The 26,535-nt window shown below is 38.4% G+C and overlaps 1 protein-coding gene across 5 annotated transcripts in view; it reads left to right on the plus strand.

The window, feature by feature from the left end:
- Window positions 1-4,247: 4,247 nt before the first annotated feature.
- The window catches only part of AFTPH (aftiphilin), a 67,152-nt gene continuing 44,864 nt past the window's right edge, over window positions 4,248-26,535 (plus strand). For 2 of the 5 annotated variants that reach the window (XM_043603508.1, XM_043603512.1), the window contains exon 1: window positions 4,309-4,568. The gene's annotated coding sequence lies outside the window, so the exon portion shown is untranslated. Of the gene's footprint in view, window positions 4,569-18,154; window positions 18,247-26,535 lie in introns of all 5 variants that reach the window. The other 3 variants (XM_043603511.1, XM_043603509.1, XM_043603510.1) reach the window with 3 other exon arrangements.

Raw genomic sequence — 26,535 nt, forward strand, 5'->3', positions numbered from 1 at the left:
GGAACAAAGATAATGTACACAGTTTGGGTGAGACAGAATAGTCTAAGGATTAAAAAAGGGCCAAAGGTGTGGAGAGAAGGGATAGCCGGCCCCCTGGGGATGCTGTCTACTTCTTAGCCCTTAGCTTTGGCTGACTCAGCTACCTGAGAAGAGAGAGGCTCATCATGATGGCACTAATGAAGGAAGGCAAACATCCTGCATGGAGTCTGAGAACAAGTCCTCTACCTCACGGAAGAGTAAGGTCCTAGCATAGCCCCTGTTCAAGTCTCTCTCCTGTTCTGGGAGATGTCTGGCCTGATTTCCTCTTCGCAAAAGCACCACAGTAACGTTTACTTCATGGGGTCTACAGAGCTGTAAGAATTTAGGGTGCAGGGGCGCCTGGGTGGCTCTGTTGAGTGTCTGACTCTTGATTTAGGCTCAGGCCCCATCAGGCTCTGAGCTGACCGCTGCAAGCCTGTTTGGGATTCTCTTTCCCTCTCCGCCCCTCCCCCATGCATGCACATATGCATGCACGCTCTCTCTCAAAATAAATGAATAAAACTTAAAAGTAGGAAGTTCTCCAGAAAACCAGTGGGGCAGTGTGGCCCCTGGAGTGATTTTAAGTTTGGGGAAACAGTGGCAGACAACTGAGAGACCCTACACGCTCTACAAGGACTGTGTGAGAATCAGAGATAATATACTTAAAATAAAAATACTTCGGGTGCTCGCTTCGGCAGCACATATACTAAAATAAAAATACTTCGGAAAGTTGTACAAATCTAAAATATTAGCATTAGTGCAATACGTCAGGAACTCTCTAGGATGCTGTTCACAATTCATGGTTTTAAACAACTGATTCTGGAAAAGCTGTTTTTTAACCATGAAAAAATGAATACAAAACATGTCAGAATTACGACAAATATCCATGTACCCTCTATTTAGAATTAATGTAAATGGACTGATCAAAACATCTAGCTGTACATCCTAAATATAATTTCTATTTGTCATTTATCTCAAAGCTGGGAAAGAGAAAATGTAAATGGCTTGCCACATTTGCTTCAGATTTTCTTATATATAACACATTGCAATTACATATAAGTCCACTTTAGTGTTTTCTGACCCATACTAGCCCCTAATAGAATTTTGCATATGTCATGCCAGTCCATATTTTTATACTTTAGGATATACATTTTTATAATAAAGTATTGGTTTTAAAAACTCACATAAAATTCATATTTTACCCATTCTTAAACTTCATTCACTTGTTTTTATAATCTAACCATGATACCTATAGCTCTAATTTAAGTGCTGAAAAGTAATACATATATGAATATATCACTATCCACTAAAAAGTATAACTTAGTCTCAAAGTGTTTAATGGATTATAAAATGAAATCCTAGGAAAATGTGTAGATGAAAAGAACCTTGGAAATCCATCTGGTACAGGGTATCTTAAGCTGCAATTCATAGACCCTCTTCCATGAAGGAGCTCTAAGAAATTTGAAATTTGGGATGAGCATTTTCTGCAGAAAGCACCAAAGACTTGTCATATCCTCAAAAAGACACATGTGCTACTTAAGAGTTAAGAACCTGTGGTCTAGTTTCACTCTCATTTGACAGATAAGACTGAAGTCCAGAGAGATTAAGTAATTTATATAAAATCATAATAATAGACCCTGTTCACAGACCCAGATCTATGTTATTACTTTTCCAGAACATCACATTGCTGGGGTTTTATTTCTTACACAATTATCAGTTAAGGTCCTTTCAACCATATTGCTGGGGTTTTGTGTTTGATTTCTTATACAATTATACAGTTAAGGTCCTTTCAACTTTTAGTCCACAAAGTATAATTCAGTCTTTTTTCTTTTAATATCTGTTGGTAAGGAGGGTAAAATTGATACATTTCTGTATTAGTGGTGGCATTGTGAATTGGTATAGTCTTTTGGAAAACAATATAAGATGACAAAGTGCCAATAAAATATTGGGCCAAAAGGCTATTAATCATTTTTATATTGGGGGAAAAAAATCCTAAAATTGGACAAAGCCACATGCACACAATGTTCATCAGAGTATTTGTAATAGTGGAAAATACTAATAGGATAATGGACAATTCAGTGCATCCACTCTGTTGAATACTATGTAGATGATTAAACTTTAGTTTCTATAAAATGTGAAACGATAGAAAATGCTTACAACATGATATTAAGTGGAAATGGGGATACAAAATTGATTTACATTATGATTACAACTTTGTAAAAAATCACAGGAAGAAAAACTAGAAGACACATGATGGTCACTTACTTGATGCAAAGTCTTAGGTAATGAATTAATGGTCATAGTGTTTTTGTTTGATTCAAATGCACTGAATTTTCTCCCAAATGCAATGCGTTTTAATAATTGTTTCCTACAGATTCATCAACTTAACATTCAGAATCAGACTGTCCTGTGGTACGTTTTCACAGGCTTTGGAGTACTGTCTTCAGAATCCTGTGTGAGACTACAAGTTGGTTGATTGCACTCACAAGTCAGCTGACCAAGTAGCTACTCAATTTCCATATTCAAAGTTGGACACTGATTTCTAAATTGTACTTAAGTGAACAGAACTGGCTTCTGCGTTTACCTGACAAACATAATCACTTTGTAATCATATGTTATGTATGGAGCAGGGAGATATTTTTCCCAAGCAGTGTTTTCTTTTTAACGTTTTGATGTTTAAATTGAAATGAATTTAAACATTTTATTAGTGTAGGGTCTGCTTTAGGATTTTGTCATATGCTCTTCTTATTCCAATATTCGTTTAGTAGAGCTATCAAACTAAAACGTGTTCATCTAAAATCAAATTCCAATCTCTATACACACACACACACACACACACACACACACATATTTTTCTTTCTTGGTCAATAAACATTTATAGTGACCTATACATACATTTTTTTTCAAGCTTGCACGCAAGCTACACCAGCAGGGGGCGAAATACAATAGGAATTTGACAAGCCATATAGATTTTTCTTTAGTGACTGAGCAATAACAAAAAAATCCAGTACCACCACAAAACAATTGGTACTCCAATTTAAAGTGATGCAGTCTCCGTATTTTTTTTACGGCAATTGAGCTGTAAAAAGACAAATGCGGGTCTATTTTAGCGCTTCAAGTTAATTTGTCTAGAATATTGCAGAGGCGGGATAAACCGTGATGAACTGCTTTTGTCCTTATCTTCCCCCCGATTTGTATAATTTCTCCACTCAAGGGGGTGGACACTTCTCTGTGGCTGAGGGAGTGTTTTCCATCCTGTTTCTTTGCGTAGCTGCTGAGTTTTACTGTTTTTGGACTATTTTAAATTACTCAAATTACCGGTGCAGGTTTGGCAAAAGTGAGTAGAATGGGCATTCAGCAGGGCTCATGATTTGCAGGGTAGCTTCCCCGGGATCATCATCTCGAACGATAACAATAATCCTTGAAGCCACAGTGGTCGGTGTTCTAAGAGAGATTTATGATAAGAGAGGAAAAGGTTATAAAAATGCAAATAATCAACTGCTCAACACTGATGATAGAAAAAGAATCCATTATGACCCCTGCTAGAGAAATGCATAAATTGATTTTATTTCTTTTGCTTCATTGGATATTCTCCCGCAGCAGGTATGAAAAATTACCACCGTCTCCATCTGTTACCAAAATTCCCACTTTTTTTGTTATTGGTCTCAAAGCCGATTTGTCAGTCTTCAGCGGGTGCTTTCCCGGTTTCCATCCTGTTAAGGTTGATTTTTATATACAACAATCTCTTCTTTGTTGTTAACTACCAGCTTCCTCTTGTCAGTTTAAATTAAAAAGAGGAAGGGACTTAGACTGAATGAAAAAGTCGTTTTCCGGGGCGAAAAGGGCAAGCTGATAAGGGCTCTCCAAATAGGCTTTTGGTAGAGAAGATAATGGTTCTGTATTGCAGTTTTTAGAGAGCAAGAGACTTAACTCGGTCCTGACTGAACGTTATAGTTAACCGACTGAGGAGCACCTGTCCCTCGCCGGGAGCGCTGTTTCAGAGGGAGGCGGAACGCAGGAGGACGTCTTTCCCCGCGACAGCTCGATGACTCGCAAGGAAGTAAAGGAAAAGGGCAGCTTGCCCTCACCCAAAATGGCGGCCGGCGCTTAGCGTGACCGCGCCTGCGCAGGGGTAAGCGTTCTGTGACACTAATTCCCCTGGAGTGTCCTCCCCCCCTTCCCCCTACCTCCCTGCACCCAACAGCGCCCGGCCCCGACCTAGCCACCTGCGCCCGGAAGTGACGTGTCGGTAGCAGCGGTTCCCCGCTGCATGATGGGAGAGTGTGTGGAGTGGGCGGGGGGTCTCGGCGGAGGAGGAGGTGGAGGCGGCGGCGGCGGCGGAAGAGGGCGGAGGGTAATGGGATGGGGGTCCCGCGACAGCGCTGAAACTCCGGGTGGGCGTCCATGGCGCTGCTTCGCTGACGGGGCTGTGAGCAGTCTGCCTTCCGCTCTCACCAGCTCCGTGTCGGACTAGCCGGTCCTTCCCCGGGGAGCCAGTTCCTCCCCGGGCCCCTGAGCCATGCCCATCGCGGCCGCCCCGAACGAGCCAGGTAAGCGCCACCGCTTCGCTTCTCCAGCCGTGCGGGGGGAACAGGGTGCGGGGACCTGGCCCGGCCCACCGGCCGGACCCTTGCCCGGGCCGGGAGCACCTGTCTGCCGCGGGGCCGGGAACTGCGGGTACGGGGACGGTGCCGGCTCTGCGGGCCTGCGGGCTCCGGACTTGGGCTTTGCCCTCTTCCGCGGCGGGTGCGGGGACGCCGGCGGCGGCGGCGCCCAAAGCTCAAGGATCCCTCCCCGCCAACCCGGGCACCGGCCGGGGAAGTGTGAGCTGTTCCCACCTCTCCGGCCGCTGCCGGGTCGCTCTGCGCCTCCGCTTCCACCTGCCCACAGCTCCGGCCGGCCGCTCCCTCTCTGGAGCTGTCGAGAAGTTTGGGGCTTTGCTGGGGCTTCCTCTTTTTCCCTCCCCCTTCCTCGTGACAGGTGTAAACACTGCCTGCTTCTCCCAGGCCCGAGGCCGGCTGCGACCGGAGTGTGGCTGCTTCCGAAGGTCTCTGAAGCAAGCGGATTTTGAATCCTCCAACTGGCAGAGGAAAGCCCCAAAGCCCATGAATCCTTTCCTGAAAGGATCTTTTTTGCTCCTTTCTTGCACTGCTCAAATAATCTGCGTTTCCTCCCCAGATCGCGTTCGCAAAGTTAGACCATTATTCTTTAAACTCTCGATTTGGCAGGTGCAGTGTCTTGCTTGGGCAGAGGACAAGACTATAGGGTGGACGGTAGTAGGGTCTTTTCTCCATTAGGAAGTTACTGAGAATGGCTAGATTTTTCTTACTGGTTAATGCGAGTTATAGCTTTGTTTCTCACTGAAGCTTCTGGGGTTGAGGAAGGGACTCATACTTGTAAATATTTTAGTGGGGGTATGAGAAGGGGGACAAATAAAAGCACTGGTTCCGTTTCAAAGTTCTCACTAGGAGAAAAGTAAAACTTTTGAACTTTAGTCTTTCCTCTTCACTAGCTTCCACGGAGTATTTCTCCCACTCCAAATTGGGTTTTTGATTTCGGGTTTTTTTTTTCTTTGGGGATAGGAGGGGGAGACGTTTCATCCTTAATGTTTACATTTAATTGTTACTCTCAGTGAACCTTTTAAACATTGAAATATATGCCAAACTAGGGGAAACAAATATGTCAGCACTGTTCCGTTGATATAATTTGCACAGTTTATCTACATTTTATATGCTTTGCCAGCTTAATTGTTGACTTTTGTAGTAGTCATTTTTAACTTCGCAGAAGTATGTGTTTATGCAGAGTATTTGTGGTCTTGTAAATTTTGTGCATGAAGATGTTGCACATGGATTAAAAGATCTTGTATAAAACCTTTAGCCCAGTAAATGATACCTAGTAAATGTTCATTAGATCGAATTCCACTATATACTAATTAGATATATCTACACTTGATCAATTAATATATTTCACAACCTTTAGAAAGCTCTTGTAAGAAATTAACTAGAATTCACATAAGATGTGGGGCATTTGTTTTTGTTTTCTGATTTTGACCTAGAGATTATTATAAAAATAACCCTATATCAAATGTGTCCATAATTGGATACAGTGTCCTTAATTGCATGGATAAATTTTGCAGAATCCAGCTGTCCGTATGAAAATTTTGTCATCTAGATAAATCCTATCATAAAGTATCATTTAAATTTTTAACTTATTTTACTTATAATTAAAAGTTCAGAAAGCAAGTGAAATTTGAGTACCAAATGTTTTATTTTTGTGTGAAATCTAAAGTGCTTCCATTAAGAGTCTAAAGTCTTGGAATAGCATCTCATTGAGGAATTACCCCTTCTCTCCTGACCCTGTCCCCCAAAACTCATAAAAGGAGGCCATTAAGTAGGTATTTTTAAACCGTCATAAATTAAATGTTTATACTGTTAATGTTATCTACAATTTGTAAGTTAAAAAATAAGGACTTTTTTTCTTAGTGGTTAGGCTAGTGAACCTTTCCAGCCTGAGCTTCATAAGTATTTATAGTTTTTACACAATTCGTAAAAATACCTGGCATTACATGGGTGATTATATATATATATATATATATATATATATATATATATAATCAATTTGATAGTGTTTTCACAGTGTGTGTCTATAATACAATCACAGGTCATTTTGCAACTTTATATAACTGCTAACTCTGATGTACACTATTTGCTATGAGTGAGATACTTGTCTTAGTGATTTATATAGAATATATTAACTCATTTGATCCTCCTAACAACCCTACAAACTCAGGTGGTATTATCTCCATTTTTCAGAGAAGAAACAGGCACAAATGTTAAGCAGCTTACCTAAGGTCAGACAGCTGGTAACCGAGCCAGGATATGATAGTTTTGCTTATCATACTCCTATAGTCTTAATATAGTTTTTAAAATATGTAGAAGTATACAACATATTTTTTGGGAATCATGAGATCTATAACAAAAGTATAAACATCGGAATGATAAATACCAAATGAGAATTAAAGTTACCTCTGAAGAACTGAAGAGGGATAAAGGATCTAGGAAGGGCCTGTGGTTTTTCAACCGTAGCTTTACTGTCTTTAAAATAAATCTGAAGCAGATTTGGTAAAAGATTTAACACAGCTAGGTAATGGGTACTTGATCATTATATTTTTTTCTAAACTATGCTTGAAATTATAAAAGGTCAGGTTTTTCATTTTAAAAGTATCACTCTTCCAGCATTATATATTTAAAACGAAGGTAGGGAATTAGGTTGAATGTTACTTTGTTTTGACTTCCTTTTAAAATATAAGGAAGTTCTAACTTGAAAATATTTAAGTCAAGAAATTGTTCCCCTCCCGAGTTTCTTCTGCAGTAACCTCCCTTGCCTGGGCTCTCCTCTTTTTGCTGCCAACCAGCTGCACAGCCCTGTATCACACTCCTAGTTTTATTGCTGACCTTACCCTGGGGTGGGGGCTCATAGGTCTGGATTAGACCCCTTCCCTAGGAAAAGGAAAAAGTCAGAAACGATACACTGGGGAGGAAGCAGAGGTGGGGAGCCATTGCTCATTAGTTCGGGAGAAATGAAAAAAGGAACATAGGTTTATAGTCTTTCTTCTTCAACCACCACCATCCTTATTTCAAATAATACTTCAATAAACCTTGCAGAGATAAATTGCTAATAAATTAAAGCTCAGCTGTGTGCTCAAAACTTATAAGCACTGTTTTTGGTGAATAGTTCCCAGGGGAAAATAAACTGGTTAACTAGACTACAGTGTAGGTTCCACTTATGTAAATACTTAAAATATGCCATAAACCATTTCAACTAAATACCTAACACCATGATATTCTCTTCATTTCATTCTTATGGCAACATGTGAAGCCCTGTTCTAGGTGCTAAGGATACTAAAATCAACTAAGAAAAACAACCCTCATTGAACTTCATTTGTGTGTGTGTATACACACATTTGTGTAGATGTAGGGGGATAAAAAAAAAAATGGCAGATAAGTATCCTAGAGAAAAACGTCCATTTGGAGGGATACGGGAGTTCAGACTTTTTGACTTAGAGCTAGGAGGGAGAGGTTGTTGGAGCTTGCTGTTCTATATAGGATAGGGTCAGAGAAAGCTTAAGACCTGAAGGAGGTGAGGAGAATAAGGGGAAGAGTGGTAGAAGCAGAAGTATGCCTGGAATATTCAAAGAATTGCAAGGGGAATAGTAGTATATGTGATCAGAGAGTTAGAGGGTGAGAGAGCAGTGTTGCAGGGCTTTGTAGAAATTCTAATGACTTTGGCTTTTTACTGTGTGAGATGGGAAGCCACTGCAGGGCTTATGAGTAGAGATGTGACATAATCTATGTTTTAAAAGGATCTGGCTGGGGTTGGGGGGGAGGATCTGGCTGGCTGCTGTACAGAAAATAGACTATAGGAGTTCAGGAGTGGAAGCAGGAAGATTCCATTAGGAGGTGGTTACAGTGATACAGTCAGTCTCTGGAATTGGAACCTATAGTAATTTCACCATTGCTAAATTCAAAAATACTTCTAGAGATACTCCCTTCTGAAAATTCAAGGCCCTCCACAGCCTACTTTTCCAGCATACTGCCTACTTCCTTCATATATCCTACATTCTAACCAAACTCTATTATATGACTTCCTGTTCTTTGATACTTGCCCCATACTTTATTTTTAGTGCCCACTGTTACTTGGATCGGATCAGTTAAAACCCTTTCATTTCAAATTCTGTCTCCATGAAGCTTTTTCTTGTTTTCACCATTCTTTCTTCCTCTTCCCAATCAGGTAAGATCTTTTCTTAGATTCCTCATAACTACATTTTACTTTGCTGTTTATATTCTGGCTTGCATTTTGTTTCTTATGTTCCCCCTAATTAAGTGTAATTTTCTTTACGATTGCGACTCCTTTTACTCACTTCTACCCCTTATAGAATCTAGCACAGTTTTGTATGTCGTAAATGCTCAGTAAGTAGTGGGTATGTATCTATTTAATTTTTTAAAGTAGTCATTTGTTACAGGGGCATTGTAGAAAATTGGCAAGCAAAAAAAAAAAAAAAAACCACTCCTACTACTCAGAAATCCCCACTGTTAACAATTTAATGCATATCTTTCCACCTATTTTTTACATATATAAACATGCACTTTATACCAAAACAGAGTCTTATTGCACAGACTACTTTGTAGGTTGTTTTGCATTAATTAAACTTCCCTTACCATTTCAGAAAATTTTCATCTAAGCTACTATATGAGGCTATATTCAAATTCTTCTCCAGGTGGCTCAATGTCCCTTTACAGCTGATTTGCCCAAATCAGCATCCACTCCATATTATATTTTTCTGGTTATTAAAGTTATGAAAGGAAAATGTTTATTATAGAATATTTGGAAACTGTAGAAAAGTGTAAAGAAAACTGGTATGCCCCTCGATGGCAGGGACCCATCTGTTATTAATGCCTGGCACAGAGCAGCACTCAGTAAACATGTTAAAAGGAATAATATGTATTAAAATATTAGTCATCACACAACAAAGAGATAACTAAACATTTTGGATTACATTCATTTTTTTCCCCCCTGTGAGTTCGAGTGTCCTACACACATGTATGTATGAATCCTATTGTATCTTGGTGAACAGGTTTGTAATCTTGGACTTTGTTTTGGGTTATTTCCATAGGATTGAGTCCTAGAAGTGTAGTTACTAAATCAAAGGGAAACCAATTGCTTTTCAAGAGGTTGTAATAAAATCAGTCCTTCAAGCAGTGGCTGAGAGTACCTGTCTTCCTTTAATCTCCTCAAATGATCAGTAAATATGCAGTTTTAAAGTGTTTACCTAGATTTTTATTTTGGATTTAGGCTTTTCAGCAGTATGGAATATTTGCATAATTTAAACATTTTTTGAAGGGTTTAAATGGGAGATGTGTCCTTGTTTGATATGAGATTAAAATTGCTTAATAATGTGCTCTTAACTGATTCTGTTAGCTATTTAAGTGAAAGAAATACAATATTCTGGAACTATGTTCAGTATAGTAACCACTGGCCACATGTGGCACTTTTAATAAAACTAGTCCAAAGTAGATGTACTCTAAGTGTAAAAAAAAAAAAAATCTCAAAACTAATGTTAAGATACATAGTTTAGACTGAATACATGTTAAAATAATATTTTGGGCACTTTGGGTTAAGCAAAGTATATTATAATTAATTTCATATGCTTTTTTTAATAGGCTACTAGAAAAATATGTGGCTCATACTATATTTTAGTTGGACAGTGCTGCTCAGGAGCATGACACTGACTTATTTTTATCTATGAAAAGAACTATAAGATTAACTTCACTATTCTGGAAAGCAGCAAATGGGTTTTTAAAAATCATACATTTCAGGTTGTCAGTGTGTTTTTCATGGGGTACAGTTTGCACAGTCATCTTTAAAATTGTGTTTTATTACAAACTATACTGCAGTTCTTATGCTCTGAAAGAAATACATGTAGGAGGACTTGGGGAAAGGTGTTAGATGAGGGATCAATGCCTCAGGTAAATTTTCTAAGAATTGAAGGATGTGTGGGAATGTTTTAGGTGATGGTACCACAGGTGCAAAGGCCCTGTGGCATAAAAGAATGTTATTTGCCTTTCGAAACTGAAAGAAGGCCTGGTGTGGAGCATTAGAAACGATAGGGGAAGGGAGGAGAAGGTGGTGACTGGAAAGATGGGAATGGCTTATATAGACTTTATTAAAGATTTTTTTTTTTTTTTTAATCTTTATCACAGGGTACTTGGGTGGCTCAGAAGGTTAAACCACTAACTCTTGATTTTGCCCAGGTCATGATACAGTTTATGAGTTCGAGCCTTGTTTCAGACTCCATGCTGGGGGTGCAGAGCCTGCTTGGAATTCTCTCCCCCACCCTCCCCCTACTCAGGCTCTCATGTGCATGCTTGTGCTTTCCCAAAATAAATATTCTTTTTAAAGTTTATTTATTTGAGAGACCTAAGCAGTCTCCAAGCTGCCAGAGCAGCCCAATGTGGGGCTTGAACCCATGAAACTGTGAGATCATAACCTGAGCTGAAACTGAGAGTCTGATACTTAACCTACTGAGCCACCCAGGCACTCCAAAATAAATAATATATACTTTAAAAAATCTTTATCACAAGTAGGAGATCCATGTGATCAGATTGACTTTTAAAGAGATTTCTTGGGTTGGGCATGATTGAATACCGGTCAGGGAGAGACCATTTAAATGATGATGGCAGCTTTTAGACCAGAACCAGAAGGGTGTCTGGGGAGCTGAAAGGAGGTACAGATAGATATTCTAGAATTGAGGGATTTATGAGATAAAGGTCCTTCTTTAGAAGGTAGAGGAGGGTGAGGAGCTTTGTCAAGCGTGGCTCTTACGTTTCCTACTTAGGGGATGGCCCCTCCACCCACTTAGTTACTAAGTTACAGAGCTCTGGAAGAGGACCAGGTTTGAGAAAGACAAGCTTGAGTTCTCTTGTTAAGCTTAGTTTGAGTTGAGGAATTCAAGAGGAGAGAACTTGTAGAGAGTTGGCCTGGCTGGTCTGGAGCTCAAGTTTGAGGGCTGGGCTGTAGGAATAAACAAGGAGTCCTAGGATATGGAAATTAAAGCCTTAGGTGGATGAGATTGCTTGAGGAGGAGTTGAATAAGAAAAGAGCCTAGATGAAACCTGAAAGGACTTATACTACTAATTTGAATGTTTCATACTTACGAGAAAATTTCAGTTTGTTTTGAGGCCTACTTGTAAAAGTGAAAGTAAGGAGTAAATTGGATTAAATAAGTTGAATATTTGTTTGACATGTGTGTAATCGAGCACATAATCTAACAATGCTTATTTGATTACTTTGAAACATACCTTTTCCTGTAGCAGAAAACAAACTGGGCTTCCCTGACAATTGAAGAGCCTGAAAACAATTATGAATAAATACTGGTATTTTTGTTACCTTAATAGATCTAAGGAAAAATTATGTACTTCTCTCCATAAATACAGAAAAGGCATTTGGAAACTCCTTTTTAAAAATTTTTTAACAAAGCAACTTAATTGGATAATTCTGTAATACGACAAAATGTATGTAACCTCAAACCAAAGATCAGTATCTTAATTTAGGGGGAATACTAATGCCTGCTATCACCACTACTATTGGATTTGGTATTAGAGGTATTAAGCAAGCACAGTCAATAAGGAAAAACAGAGACCTAAGAATTGGAAAGGAAATGGTCGGTCAGATGCTCCGGTTTGCCTATGATGTGATGATTTACAAGTAGCAAGAGCTTCCAATTTCCTAAATAGAAAATAGGATAGAAGTGGAGACCCCATTTTACATGAGAAGCAAAAACATGAGAAGTAAATACCTGACAAGTTTAACAACATGTGAAAATCCTATGTTGCTAACATTGAATTTTTATGTTAAGTTTAACAATTGCATGTTTAGGTAATAGAGGACATCATTCCCAATTCACATCTTATTCTTTCAATACTAACTTTAAATGATACTTTTTTTTTTAATGTTTGTTTTTGAGAGAACACAAGTGGGAGGGGGACAGAGGATCTGAAGCAGGCTCTGCGCTGACAGGCTGACAGCACAGTGAGCCCATTGTGGGACTCAAACTCCTGAACCTTGAGGTAGGTTATGACCTGAGCTGAAGGCAGTCGCTCATAGGACTGGGAGCCACCCAGGTGCCCCTAAATGATACTTTTCAAAGCAAGCCTTCTAGGAATAAGATCTTTAATATTTGCATATATCTTAACGAGATCAGTTGTTTAAAGAGGCAAAATGAAGAATTGTTTGGATGCAGAAATGTTGACCTCAAGAATTTGTAGGTAAAACAAACACTTCTGCTACAGTGACACTCAAAATCTGAAGCGTTCATTTCTTAAGGCCTTTGTTTTTAGTAGCCATTTATAGAGTAATAAACCTACATTAAGTTAACTTTTTATGCCAAATATTTTTAATGGCATATTTATTTCTTAAAAATCATACCAAGAGTTTCAAGTATCAAATTCAAATCTTCTATTAGGAGCCCAAATGAATGAATATTCATTAATTTTTGCCTGTGGTTATCATTTCTTTCATAGTTCAGACTCCTTCCTCTATATCCTAATGAGCCAGCAGGTGCTAGGTTTCTGTCTCCTTAGGGTTCAGAAGTTTACTTGAAACAAGTGCCAAGTGTTACACCTAACTAAAAGGTACAGATTTTAATCAGATTGCCAGTGACCTTGGTTTCTGGAAGTAGAGAAAAGGTTATTGTTGCTGTTTACATATTAATTTCTTAACATTCAACTGCAACTGAAACTGATTATTCAGACAGGATTTTATTTTTTCCAAGAATTCTGTAACATTTATGTTATATGTTAATATCTGTTTCGAGGATTATTGCAGTAACTTAAATTTGATCCTTTAAGGAAATTTTCCAAGTGTCATTTTTAAGTGTTGAAAATTTTATGTTGAAAACGTTTTTTTTGTTTGTTTAACTCTGTTTTTTAAATCTTGAGGGTGACATTTCTTTGTGATACTCAGGGAAATGTGTATGGCAGAACTTTAAGAAATGTTTGTACACTCAAACCATTGTAAGTTAGGGAAGGCTTTTTATAAGAAAAAGTACAAATTTCATTGCTTTACCTGTATCAGTTCAGTGAAGTTTGCAGACATTTATATCACCCCAAAAGTTATAAAGTCCGGCAACATTCTTATCCTTTGGTAATTTAATTCACTGGTTCTCAACCTTTGCTAACAATCAGCATCGTTTTTGAAACTTTTAAAAATACAGGTCTTTAGATCCACCTGTTCTATTAAAGAAAGGAAAACTTAACACAAAGCTAAGATTGAGAAACATTGGTTAATAGGCTGCTAGAGGAGAAAAACATGGGGAAAATTTTTTGATTTACTTTGTTGAATGTAATAAAAGAGATAGATATAAAGAGGGATTAATTGATTCAGAAAGGCAGCCTAACCTAATGAAAACACTGGCTTTAATGTTAGTCCTACTTTCCATACTTTGAAACCTTGAGCAGATTATTTGACCTCTCTGAGCCTGTTTTCTCCTGTGTAAAATGGAAGGTTGAGGTTAAATTAGATAGTGTATGAATAGCACCTCTCATAAGTACCTATGACATCATAACTTGATAAGTATTGATGATCTCACTTCACAGGAAACTTCATGCCTGAATGGGTTTTGAAGGTGTAGTAAATGAGTTCTCTAAACAGGTAAGAATAGGAAATTAGAAGAAATGACTTGTGACATAGTGCCAGTGGAGGAACCAGGGGGGTAGTTCTGTCTAGATGGAGTAAAGAGATAGTATCTTAGCCATGGATAAGATAGGAATATCAAGTGGACTGTAGTAATCTTGGCCAAAAATAAGGAGAACCTGAAATGAGACCCCATAGGTCACAGGATGTGAAATCTTCAAATATATTGAAGATTTAATTTGTGGGAGGGGGAATGGAAAAGTAGGGAGCAGTCAGGGCTATCACTCAGATTTCTGGACTTAGAATTCAGAACGTTATAGGGGCGCCTGGGTGGCGCAGTCGGTTGAGCGTCCGACTTCAGCCAGGTCACGATCTCGCGGTCCGTGAGTTTGAGCCCCGCGTCAGGCTCTGGGCTGATGGCTCAGAGCCTGGAGCCTGCTTCCGATTCTGTGTCTCCCTCTCTCTCTGCCCCTCCCCGGTTCATGCTCTGTCTCTCTCTGTCCCAAAAATAAATAAACATTGAAAAAAAAAAAAAATTTTTAAGAATTCAGAACGTTGTATAGGAACAAGTAGTTTCTGTTCTTTAAGTACAGGTTGATTTCAGTTTTGGAATTGGGGAATATGAGATATCTTTGGGACAGTCAAATAAAGATATTCAGAAAGGTATTTGGGTACATAGATCCAGAGGTTGTGCAGCCTATAGATAGGGGTTTCAGCATTATGAACATATATTAAAAAAAAAAATTGGATGAGATCTCTCTCTGGGATAAGGAAATATGGGAAACACTGAAATTTAAGAGGCAAGCAGAAGGCAGATCTGTTGGAGGAGAAAGGGTATCATAGGCAAGAGGGAAATCCAGAGAAAATGCCTTTCAGAAACTTTTTTCACTTAAAAATGTGTTTTAGACACCTTTTCCTATTAGTAATGTAGCCTTTTTTTAATGGCTATACTTTTTATTTACCCTATTCCTCATTGATAAATATTTAAGTTCTTTTCAGTTGCTTCTTAAAACAATGCAGGAATTAACATTTGTATGGAATGATCTTTGTGTACTTACATGAATGCTTTCTGTAGGATACATTCTCGTGGATGAAATTTAGTCCAAAAAATGTGCATTAAAATTTGTGGTGTATTGTAGAGTTGCCTGGAGTAGAAACCAACATGTACTCTGACCAATAGTATCTTTAATTTTATCCTTAAAGTGGCTTGCTTCCTAGATTGAGGGTATTATGAATTTGAAAAATAGTATTTTTTTTATTTAATGCAAAATTCTGCGAATAGGAAAGGAACACTTTCATTTTATCAAATTATGTGGTTCATTCAAATAATGTAAAATGGGTTATTTCTATCCAACTCATCAGAGGAGAATTGATGTCTTAAATATGCAGAATAGAAATACTGCAGAAGTTTTAAGTCACCTAATGCTTACATGTTCCAATGATAAAAAAAAAATTCAGATTTCAAATTTTTTTTTTATTACTTGACATCGTTCATAACGTCTGTATGGAAGGACTTAGTTTTTCCTAACCCCAGTGGTACTAATAGTATTTAGGGGAAATTGTTGGTTTTGGTCATTCTCTCTAAACTCTTCAGTGTCCGTTTTGGGTGTTTTTGGGTTTTTTTGTTTTTACTTAAAGTTATGACCTATTTCTGGCTTATAAATTTAGGTTTGTAAAATCAAGTTAGGGAATCATGACCAGCTTTTATGATAAAATGGAATAGAACTAAAAACATCAAGAGTACCCAGAGAGTAAGGGGAAGTACTGTTTGGTGAAGTTTTTTTTTGGTTTTTTTTTTCCCTTAATGTGTATGTGTTGGGTCATCATGCAAAATGTATTGCTTTTGTGGGTTATGTGAGGGAAAGTTTAAAATTCTGCTTTATAGGACAGGCTTATTCTCAAATCATTTCTAACCAAAATAATAAATGTTACCTTTTTTTTTTTTTTTTTAAAGTTTTACCCTTTAGCCTTTCTACCTTTAATGAGAAAGTAAAACTTTAAACCAAGAAACAACACCATTAAAAGGTCAACTACCTAGAATTTGTTTGCTATGGGAATTCCTTCCATAGTTTCCATGAAGGTTATCAGTACAGGTAGACCTACTTGTGGCATTACCTGTGTATATTACACACATGTACGCTCTTGAGCACTGTTTTGGAATGTGTTTATATTTGGTTTTTCACATATATAAAGCTTCTGTTTTACAATAATTCCCCCCAAGAATGTCATTATGTTATCTGTGGATGATTATTTTTAACCCTGGTTCGTTGTCTGGTTTCCTTCTGTTGCCTCACACATTTCTAGGCTATCTTCTCAATTGATAGGTGGTCAGAGGAAAATTTAAAGGAACAAATAGCACTTAGCAAAGACAATTTGTAAGGTAAATGTGCTGTTACATAGGTCATATTTTAAGGCCAAATTTGTGAGTTATAGATTATCTAGGATGCTGTCTGCATCCTGTCTCATTAGCTCAGATAATTGAATTCTAACTGCACTTGGTTGCAGCTTTAGACCTTTTACTAGATGCTTTTTCTCTCTAAAAGGTGAGTTCTCATGGTAGGCATTTATAACATAGTAACACTGTCAGGAAGGGCAGCTGCCAAAAGCCTGCCATATACATATTTTAGTTACAGACTAGGGGTCTTTTCGTTTTGGAAATCCACAAAGTAGGTTTCATGGGGCTCTTGTTTTCAGAATACCATGGGATCTTGGTTTAATTCATCAGTCTTGACCGGAATTTAAATCTAAAGCTTTATAGCAAGAAATTTCTTTCAAAACATGTCAGCTATTCATGTCAGCTGATTGCAAATCTGCGGGAAATTTTACATGAAGTACTAAAGAAAGTTGCTAGGAGTGGAGAACAAGAGCAGGGGAAGTTAGTTGGGCCATCCAGAGTCACGTCACACTCTGGAGATCCTGGCTGATGCCTCCACTTATGGTGAGAAACTCTTCAAATCAAAGCAGATAGCCATACTAGCTGGTCTGTTAAAAACCGTGAACAAATTTTTGTACTTTAGCTGTTTTGTTTCACTTAGCTTGTGTAAGTGCTCCCCCTTTCAACTTTTTTTTCAGACAGGTTCAGCACAAAGGATTGGATTTGTTTTCTTTTGCATGTGCTACGTTTCAGGCCCGCCTTTCTCCGATCACGCTTACTTACCTTGACTGAACTTAGGTGTTTCCTAACTGACTTGGTGGAACATCACAGCTAGGGTTATAGAAATCTAGTGGGAGGTGGAGGGGCATAACAGTTCGAGAGTGGTCAGTGGAATACATGCCCCAGCAAGAACAATAACCGTGTATTCAGTTCCTCCCATGTGGCAGGCCCTGAGGATGCAGTGGTAGTCAACAACAGAGGCCTGTGCCTGCACAACATTTCCAGTCTTTTGAGCTCAAGTAAAGTACCTCTTGCAAGAGCAGTTTCAGTGGAGTGGTAGGATGGAAGCCAGATTGTGCTGGCTTGAGGAGTGAGTGGGAGGTTAGGAAGTAGAGATAGCAAATAGATATGGCCCTTTGAAGAAGTTTGGTGAGGAGGAGGAAAGCTAGGAGGATACAGAAGGGAAGAGTTTTGTTTTGCTCTGATTTGAGGGTTGGAAGACTCTTGAACACTTACAGTCTGATGAGAAAGCATCAGTAGTAGTGGAGAAATTCAAAGGGTCCCCTGAGCGAGCAATTCAGAAAGAGAACAGAAGGTCCAGGGGTTATCTGTAGACACTATTGTAAGTGTAAGCAAGATTTTAGTGAAAGGAAATGAAACTGAAGTAGTTCCTGCTTTTAGATTCTGTTTTCATTGTAAAGTTTCTGGGATATTAGGGTGGAAATTTAGAGTGGCTCATTTATTCTGCAACTGTGTAATAAGAGCAAAGAGTACTAGGGAAAAAACTGTTTCTAAGGGCTAATTCATCTATCCTCATTGCTGCTTCTGTTTTGTTGTCTTTGTTACCAACAGTTATCCAATATCATTTATTCTGTTTCAAGTTGAAGTACCTTTTTGGGAATAACAGTAATCTCTCAAATATGGCCAGTTGATGTGAGTTAAAGGTAAAACAATTTCAAATGTTTTTATCTAGTTTAATTTTTACTATACAGCTATATAAACACAAGTGCCTTATGGGTTTACAGAGAAATTTAAAACACAGTGAAGGGAAAGCTCTTAGGAACTTTTGAAAAGTACCTTCTGTAAAATAACTCTTACTGCTATTTAGCAACATTCATTGAAGAATGAATGCATCGCTGCTCATGTTGTCATTTACATCGTGTATATTTGTACTCTTGTGAATCATCCTTACTGACGTCAAAATCGGGAAGACAGAAAATTTGGTTATCACTTTTGGCAGTCTGGCCTTTTGAGGGTGATCAACCTACCTATAAAGATATTTTGCTGCTTGTTTCATTCTTTACCACATTTTTACCACTTAATTTGTGTACATTAAGATTAAAAGAAGACATTCACCTCTTGGTGTTTTCGTTGGTTATTAGTTTGTAAGCATCTTATTTTCTCCTTCCATATTATTGTAGAAGTTTCAGGAACCTTTTTCTGAACAACTCAGAAAACTTTAAGGGATGATTCCTGTAATTCTAATATTTGCTGTCAGTTGTTTCTGCAGTAAGACATTTTTCAAGTATTTTATTAGCTTGTGACTGATTCACCACTTACAAGTTACACTACTGTGAGGGATTATTTAACTTCTAAGCTTTTATTTATTCATCTGTAAAATGAAGATCGTAATTCCTACCTCATTGCATAGTATAAGGACTAAATGAGATAATTCATGAATACTTTTCACATAGTATCAACACATAGTGTTGAATAAATATTAACTTCACATTGGTGTAAGCAGAAGATGAAAGCACATGGAATATACTATTCAACAAGTGTTTTAAGTAATACTGCGTGTTGTGTAGTTGATAACATTGACCTGTTGATACAGTTGATGTCTATGATGTCTTGGGTTTTTTTTTTTTTTTAATTTGAGAGACAACATCTGGGAGGGGCAGAGAGGGAGGGGGAGAGAGAATCCCAAGTAGCCTCTGCAGTATCAGCATGGAGCCTGATATGGGACTCTAACCCACAAACCGTGGGATCATGACTTGAGCCAAAATCAAGAGTTGGATGCCCAACTGACTGAGCCACCCAGGTGCCCCTTGGATTTTTGTTTTTAAATCAGCAAGTTTGAAGGAATTATAAGATCTCTTAACAATGTTCAGCTTTGGAATTATGGAAGTTTGATTAAATAGCCTTGAAGTTTGCAGCCTATGTTAAAAAGGGAGTCCTAGAAACCTAAAACTTTTCTCAGTTTTTTACTAAAAAGCATCTATTTTTAGGGACTGTCCTTGTTTTGTTAGCTGCCATTGAGCAATATAATATGCTGAGGACAAGCCACTCAAAAAGAAAATGAAAATTATCGATTTTGTAGATTTTAAATTTTAGAAGCATGAAAACTTTTGTGACATCATACATGGTCCAGTCATCTCTAGATGTATCAAAAACCAGAAAGTTAACTAAAATCCCTATCTTCATATGGCTCAGAGGAAGGGCTCTTTCTTTGGTTTCTTTATGATACTATGACTCTTAAGCAGAAATGTAGGCTGGACAGATTCATCGACACTACATTTTGATAGTATCTTAAAACTCCAGCAAGGATATTACAGGGAAGATTTGAATAATTTGAACTGCAATAGCAGGCAACATTTGTAATGCAGATCAATGTTGTTGCTTATATAATATTCATTTTTCTAAAGAAAATCCAGTTTTTTTCCCCATCACTCACCCAAATGATTTAACAAGTGACTCATTAAAAATCTCAGGCATCATGGTAAAAAGGTAACAGTTTTGTGTGTGTGTGATCCATTAACTAAACCTTGCTAGTGTAGTTCGTACTATGTAAAGTCCATAGCACAACTTCAGATACAGTGTTTGTCTTTTCTTACCACCATCCTTCTGGCTTGTGTTCTCCTTCACCCTCACCCCTGTTCCAGTCCCTATAACAATAAGTTTGGAGTGAAAGGTCCTCAGTAAAGATGAGGATTGTATAATCTAGATGCGCTTATCTGGCCTTGAAAGTTGATATACACATTGATGCAGTTTGGTGCCCTATAAAACGTGGGAGTCTCTCTCTCCGGTGAGTTTTTAGCTTGTCTGGAAAGTTATCTCAGTGTTTGAATCTGGGAAATTCCTGAAAGACCTCTTAGACCTCACCACTACCACCCAATGTGAGCCCAAGGACCTGTAGGGTGTTAATAATACACTGGGTGGATGATGGAGGATAGAGGAGTGGTCAAGGATTAACTCTTAGAGGAACATGTAGAATCTTTTCCATTCCAACTAGGCACCTTCTTAGAAGCCTTTATTCTTGTGGTCTTTCTTTAAATGGATAGTATCTACAGCCAGTTTATTTCAAATTAACTGGGTTGTATTGTGCTGTTGCTCATCAAAAACATCTTTTTTCCCCCCAAGTTTTTACTTAAATACTAGTTAGCTAATACATATGACACCTGAAACGGTGTCGAATTTAGTGATTCATCACTTACGCATAACACCAAGTGCTCATCCCAACAAGCGCCTTCCCTAATACCCATCACCCGGGGTACCTGGGTGGTTTAGTCAGTTAAGCATCAGACTCTTGATTTTGGCTCAGGTCATGATCTCATGGTTCATGAGTTCGAGCCCCACTTTGGGCTCTGTGCTGACAGTGCAGAGCCTGCTTGGGATTTTCTCTCTCCCTCTGCCCCTCCCTCGCGCGTGCGCGCGCTCTCTCGCTCTCTCTCTCTCTCTCTCTCTCTCTCAATAAACTTAACAAAAAAAATACTCCTCACCCATTTAGCCCATCCCCCCCCCACCTCCTTCCATCAGCCTTCAGTTTGTTCTCTGTAGTTAAGAGTCTCTTATGGTTTGCTTCCCTCTCTTTTCCCCCCTCCTTTCCCCTGTGTTCATCTGGTTTTTAAATTCTGCATATGAGTGAAATCATGGTATTTGACTTTCTCTGACTTATAAAACCTCCATCTTTTAATCGAGTCTGTTGAGTTGGTTGGGTCCCTTTAGAGTCTATGTTCTCAGTCCTTCAACCTTGGATATTGTTTTATATTTTCCAGGGATGGGTTATAGAAATTGGCAATAAAGTCAGTGTCATGGATCTTTAGTGTGGTTAGTAAATTTTTCTTCCATGATTTACTCTCTCAGTGACCTAAACTATATGCAGAGTCATGTGAATGTTTGTGCCGACTAAGCAGACATTGACTTAGATTTTTGTTAAGGGTAGATTATGATTTGAACCACAGACTCAGTGAAGTTAAAATGTGATGATAGTTGATAACTGGCTGAGGCACAGAATGTGCCACATACTGAAGGTCTGTTATCTGTAATCCTCACAACAGCATTGAAAGGGAGGAGCTGCTAGCCCCTTTTTCTGGATAGGAAACTGAAGCTCAGGGCAAACTCACATAATTCGTAAGTGAGGAAGCTGGAATCTGAACCTAGGATCTCATTCCAAGATATTTCTCCTGTACCATACTACCTCTTGAGACATGCATATATTACCTTAAATGCCAGAGACAGGCAAAGTATAAGTAAGCAAAACTTTTTTTTTTTAATGGAATGATATGTTTATTATGGTCACATACATTCACTTGTAATGGAGTCACTTAATTGAAGTATGTTGATTTTCTGAGAAGCATTTTTTTTGTTTTTGATGCATAGAGAGAGAGAGCAGAGTACACAAGTCTTAAGTGTACAACGGGATGAACTTTTACAAATACATATACGTGCGTAACTAATATTCTGATCAAGAGATAATAGCAATTTTAGCATTCACCAGGCTCTTTTATGTTCTCTTCCGGTCAATACTATACCTGCTGTAGTAACTCCTATTCTGAATTATCACCGTACATTAGTTTTGCCTGTTTTGAACTGCCCAGAAATTGAATCACATAATATATATTTTGTGTGTGTGTATCTGGTTTCTTTCACACATCTGTGATAGTCATCCATGTTGCATGTAGTAAGTAATTCATTTCATTGCCATGTACCCCACTGTATGTATATACCATGGTTTGCTTTAAGCATCTGTTATTTGGGTTATTTTCAGTTAAGAGTAAAGTTGTCCTGAGCAGTCTTGTACATGTCTTTCAGTGCATGTATGTACTCACCTTTGTGGTGTACGTACCAGGTACGGTTTTAGTAAATACTGCCACAGTTCTCCAAATGGGTATACCAACTTACATTCCAGCCATTGAAGTATGAGAATACCACTTGTTTCATGCTGTTGCCATCAGTAGCTGTGGTTAATGTTATTTTGTTTTAATTTTAGCTGTTCTAGTGGGTGTATATTAGTGTTGATACCATGGTTTTAATGTGCATTTCTCTGATGACTTTTCACATGCTTTTTGGCCATTTGGATATCCTCTTTTGTGATTTACCTATTCATATATTTTGGCCATTTTTCTGTTGGGTTGTCTCACATTGATTTGTAGGAATTCCTTATATATTTTGGGTATGAGTTCTTTGACAGTTACATGTAACCACAAATATCTTCTGGGCAATGGCTTGCCTTTCCACTCTCTTAATGCTGTTCTTTAGGTGGACATAGGTTTTAAACCTTCATGAAGTCCAGTGTATCATTTTCTGTTTTATGATTACTGCTTTCTATGTCTTATTTAAAACACCTTGCCTTCCCTAAGGTCATGAAAATAATCTCTTAAGTTACCTTCTTAGAAGGTTGATTGTTTTTTACCTTTCACATTTAGGTCTACAACCTGTCTGGAGCTGATTTTTGTGTGAGATATTAGGTAGAATCAAAGATTGATTCCCCTTGTGTGGATATTCACTTGATCTAAGCACCACTTGTAAAACAAAGCTGTCCTTTCCCCACCACACTGCAGTGCTGTCTTTATTACTACATGATGATGTAGCTTTAAACTGAGTCTTGGTATCTGGTGGTTGAAGTCCTCCAACTTTGTTCCTCTTGGGAAACTTTTTTAATTGCCTGATAATCTTAGGGGCGCCTGGGTAGCTCAGTCGGTTAAGCAGCTGACTTCGGCTCAGGTCATGATCTCGCTGTCCGTGAGTTCAGGTCCCGTGTCGGGCTCTGTGCTGACAGCTCAGAGCCTGGAGCCGGTTTCAGATTCTGTGTCTCCCTCTCTCTGACCCTCCACCGTTTCATGCTCTGTCTCTCTCTGTCTCAAAAGTAAATAAACATTAAAAAAAATTTTTTTTTAATCTTAGGTGATAGTTAGCCCTATTCATCCTTTGAGTCCTCTGCCTTCCCAGGCCCACCTTTCCACTTGGCCCCACAGCTTTCCACTTACAGACTCCCCATCTCTTCTTTTCCATGACCATTTCAGATATGAGGCTAGAACTCCTTGAGCAGGTGCAGCTTCTTTTCTTATGAGAGATTAATATTGAATCACTCTCACCTATTGTACACCTTGCCACCCTGGCTGCTAATCTGGCTCAGGACTCAGTATTCCACTGCCGATCGCTGCTAAACTTCTGGATTGTTCCCCTGACTCCTCTCATTGGACCTTTTATATTAGAATTCCCAAAGCTGAGATCCTTTGATTTTCGTGGTGTGTAGCCCTGAAGGTCTTTTTTTTGGCTTGCATTTATGTTTACTATTTTTCACTTATGTTGTCTCCTAGTCTCTGTATAAGGATGTGATTTCCCATAGATCTCTACAAAGTGCAGGAGGTCTGCCCAAATTCTCTGCCTCGTGCTCTAACTTTAGGATCCCCCATGTACCCAGACGTGAAAGCTCCATGTCTACTTTTTGTGTATACTATGGCTTGAATCTTTCCTAGATACCCCCATTACTTGTTTATTTCACTGTAAGAGGTCTTGAAATAAGCAGGCATAAAAATGGGGAGTTGAACACATCCTTCTACACATACACACACGTGTGAATATGCTTGTTCGGATTATAAAGAAATTAGACAAGTGTTTTGAAATCCTTGTGTGGAGTAAGGAGTAAGTTGTCTATTATGAAGGATGAAGAAACATTTATTAAGGTTGCTATGTGCCAGGCACAGTATTAAAGTAGCTCATCTATCTCTTTTTCTTTTTCCTGTTAGGAATAGCTAAAATCCGTATTTTCTGTGTAAAAGAAAAGGGGGGGGGGGGCGCCTGGGTGGCTCAGGCGGTTAAGTGTCCGACTCTTGATTTCATCTCAGGCCATGCTCTCATGGTTGTGGGATAGAGTCCCTGCATCAGACTCTGTGCTGATAGCATGGAGCCTGCTTGAGATTCTCTCTGCCCCTCCTTCTGCTTGCATGTGTGTGCGCACGCACTCTCTGAGTAGACACACTTTTAATTATCTAAGTCGAACTTCATATGCTAATTCATCATACAAATAATACTTCAATTAACAACAAATAATACTTCATCTAACAAATTTTACTGAGTTGGCCTGAACACGGAAGAATTTTTTTTGGAAAATTTCACTCCTCCTCCACACTGGCTGGTTGGCGTTCTTGATTGAAACTTGAGAGTGGCATTCTCTTAGATTTTTGAAGGATGAGGTGGGCCAGAACCAAGACCTACTGAAGGGGAATATGCAGCCCAAGTTCTTCCCATCAGTAGGTGACACGGTTTTGAGAAATATGGAAATATTCATAGTGTGGGAGACTGACAGCCTGTTGCATGTAGGAGAGAGTACTTTTATGACAGGAAGAAAAACTATTTTCTATGTTGGTTTGTTTGGTTACAAACTCTCTTATTCAGATCTTGGTATTTCCTTAACACCTGAGTTTGAAATGGGCCTAAACCAATCAAATGTTTCATTTTTCAAACAATGAGAAGTTTTAGGAAGAGCAGTAGGTTAACTGTGAACAGATTCTAATAAGAAACATCACAGGTGGTTCTTTAAAAAAGAAAAAAAATACTGTGGGAAGGTGAAGTGGTACAGCACTCTGAAAAAGAGTTTGGCAACCTTTTTCAAAACTAAACATGCACTTACCGTAGAACCCAGTAATCACACTCTTGGGCATTTATCCCAGAAAATAAGAACTTCTATTCACAACAAAACCTGTACATAAAAGTTGTTAGCCTCTTTATTATGTATACTACTTAAAGATGCTGTTACATATATTACTAATGTATTGTGTCTACTATTTACAATAAAACATAGGAAATAACTCATCGCATTCAGTTGTTGAGTGGTTGAACAAAGTGGTATATCTGTACCATAGAATACTACCTAGCAAAAACTGATTGACCTATTGATACACACAGTAACCAGGACAGACCTTAAGGGCATTATACTTAGTGGGAAAAAGTCAACTTCAAAAGGTTATGTAGTGTATAATTTCATTTACGTAACACTTTTGAAATGACAAAACCATGGAGACAGAAAGCAGATCAGTGGTTACCAGGGATGGGGGTGGGGGGGAGAGGGAGTAGTTCTGTGTCTTGATAGTTGTGGTAGTTACACAGATCTATACATGGGATAAAATTGAACAGAATTACACACGAACACAAGTGGATGCAAGTTTTTGGTTTCTTTTTTAATGGTCAAGACTGAATAACGTCCGTAGTCTAATTAATAGTAATGGATCAACAGGGTCAGTTTTCAGTTTTCTCCTCTACTGGAGCTATGTAAGATTCACCATTGGGGGAGCTAGGTGAAGAGTGTGCAAGTGTCTACTGTGTTTGCAACTTTGTTAGTCTATTTCAAAATTAAAAATTAAAATAAGATGTACAGCTGTGTTCATAGCGGCATTATTCACAGTGGCCAGAAGGTGGAAGCAACCCAAGTGTCTACCAACAGATGATAGTAGATGCATACAGTGGAATGATATTCAGCCTTTAAAAGGATGAACTTCTGACACTGGCCCTACAACAGGTACCTTGAGGACTTGATGCTAAGTGCAATAAGCCAGTCACAAAAGGACAAATAGTGTGGAATTTCACTTACATGAGATACCTAGACTGACCAAATTCGTGGAGACAAAATAGAATGGTGGTCGCAGGAGCTGGGAGGAGGGAGAATGGGGAGCTGTTGTTTAATGAGTACAGGAAACACTTTAATATTTTGGAAGATACAGTTGTAAAGATGAGTGGTGGTGATGGTTGCACAACAATGTGAATGTACTTAATGTCACTGAAATATACACTTAAAAATTGTTAAAATAGTCCATTTAAAAAATTTAATAGTAAATTTTATGTATTGTCACAATTTTTTAAATGCTATGTAACACGTTTATTATACAGTGTACACATTTAAATGCAAACATAGATCTTGAATTCTTTTAACTTTTTTCATTTTCATCTTGAGGTGATTGGTGATCACAATCCTATAAAAAGTTGGAAGTGCAGTACAAATAAGTCTTTATCTGGAA

The sequence above is a fragment of the Prionailurus bengalensis genome, chromosome A3 (genome assembly GCF_016509475.1).
Source record: "Prionailurus bengalensis isolate Pbe53 chromosome A3, Fcat_Pben_1.1_paternal_pri, whole genome shotgun sequence".
Classification (NCBI taxonomy): Eukaryota; Metazoa; Chordata; class Mammalia; order Carnivora; family Felidae; genus Prionailurus; species Prionailurus bengalensis.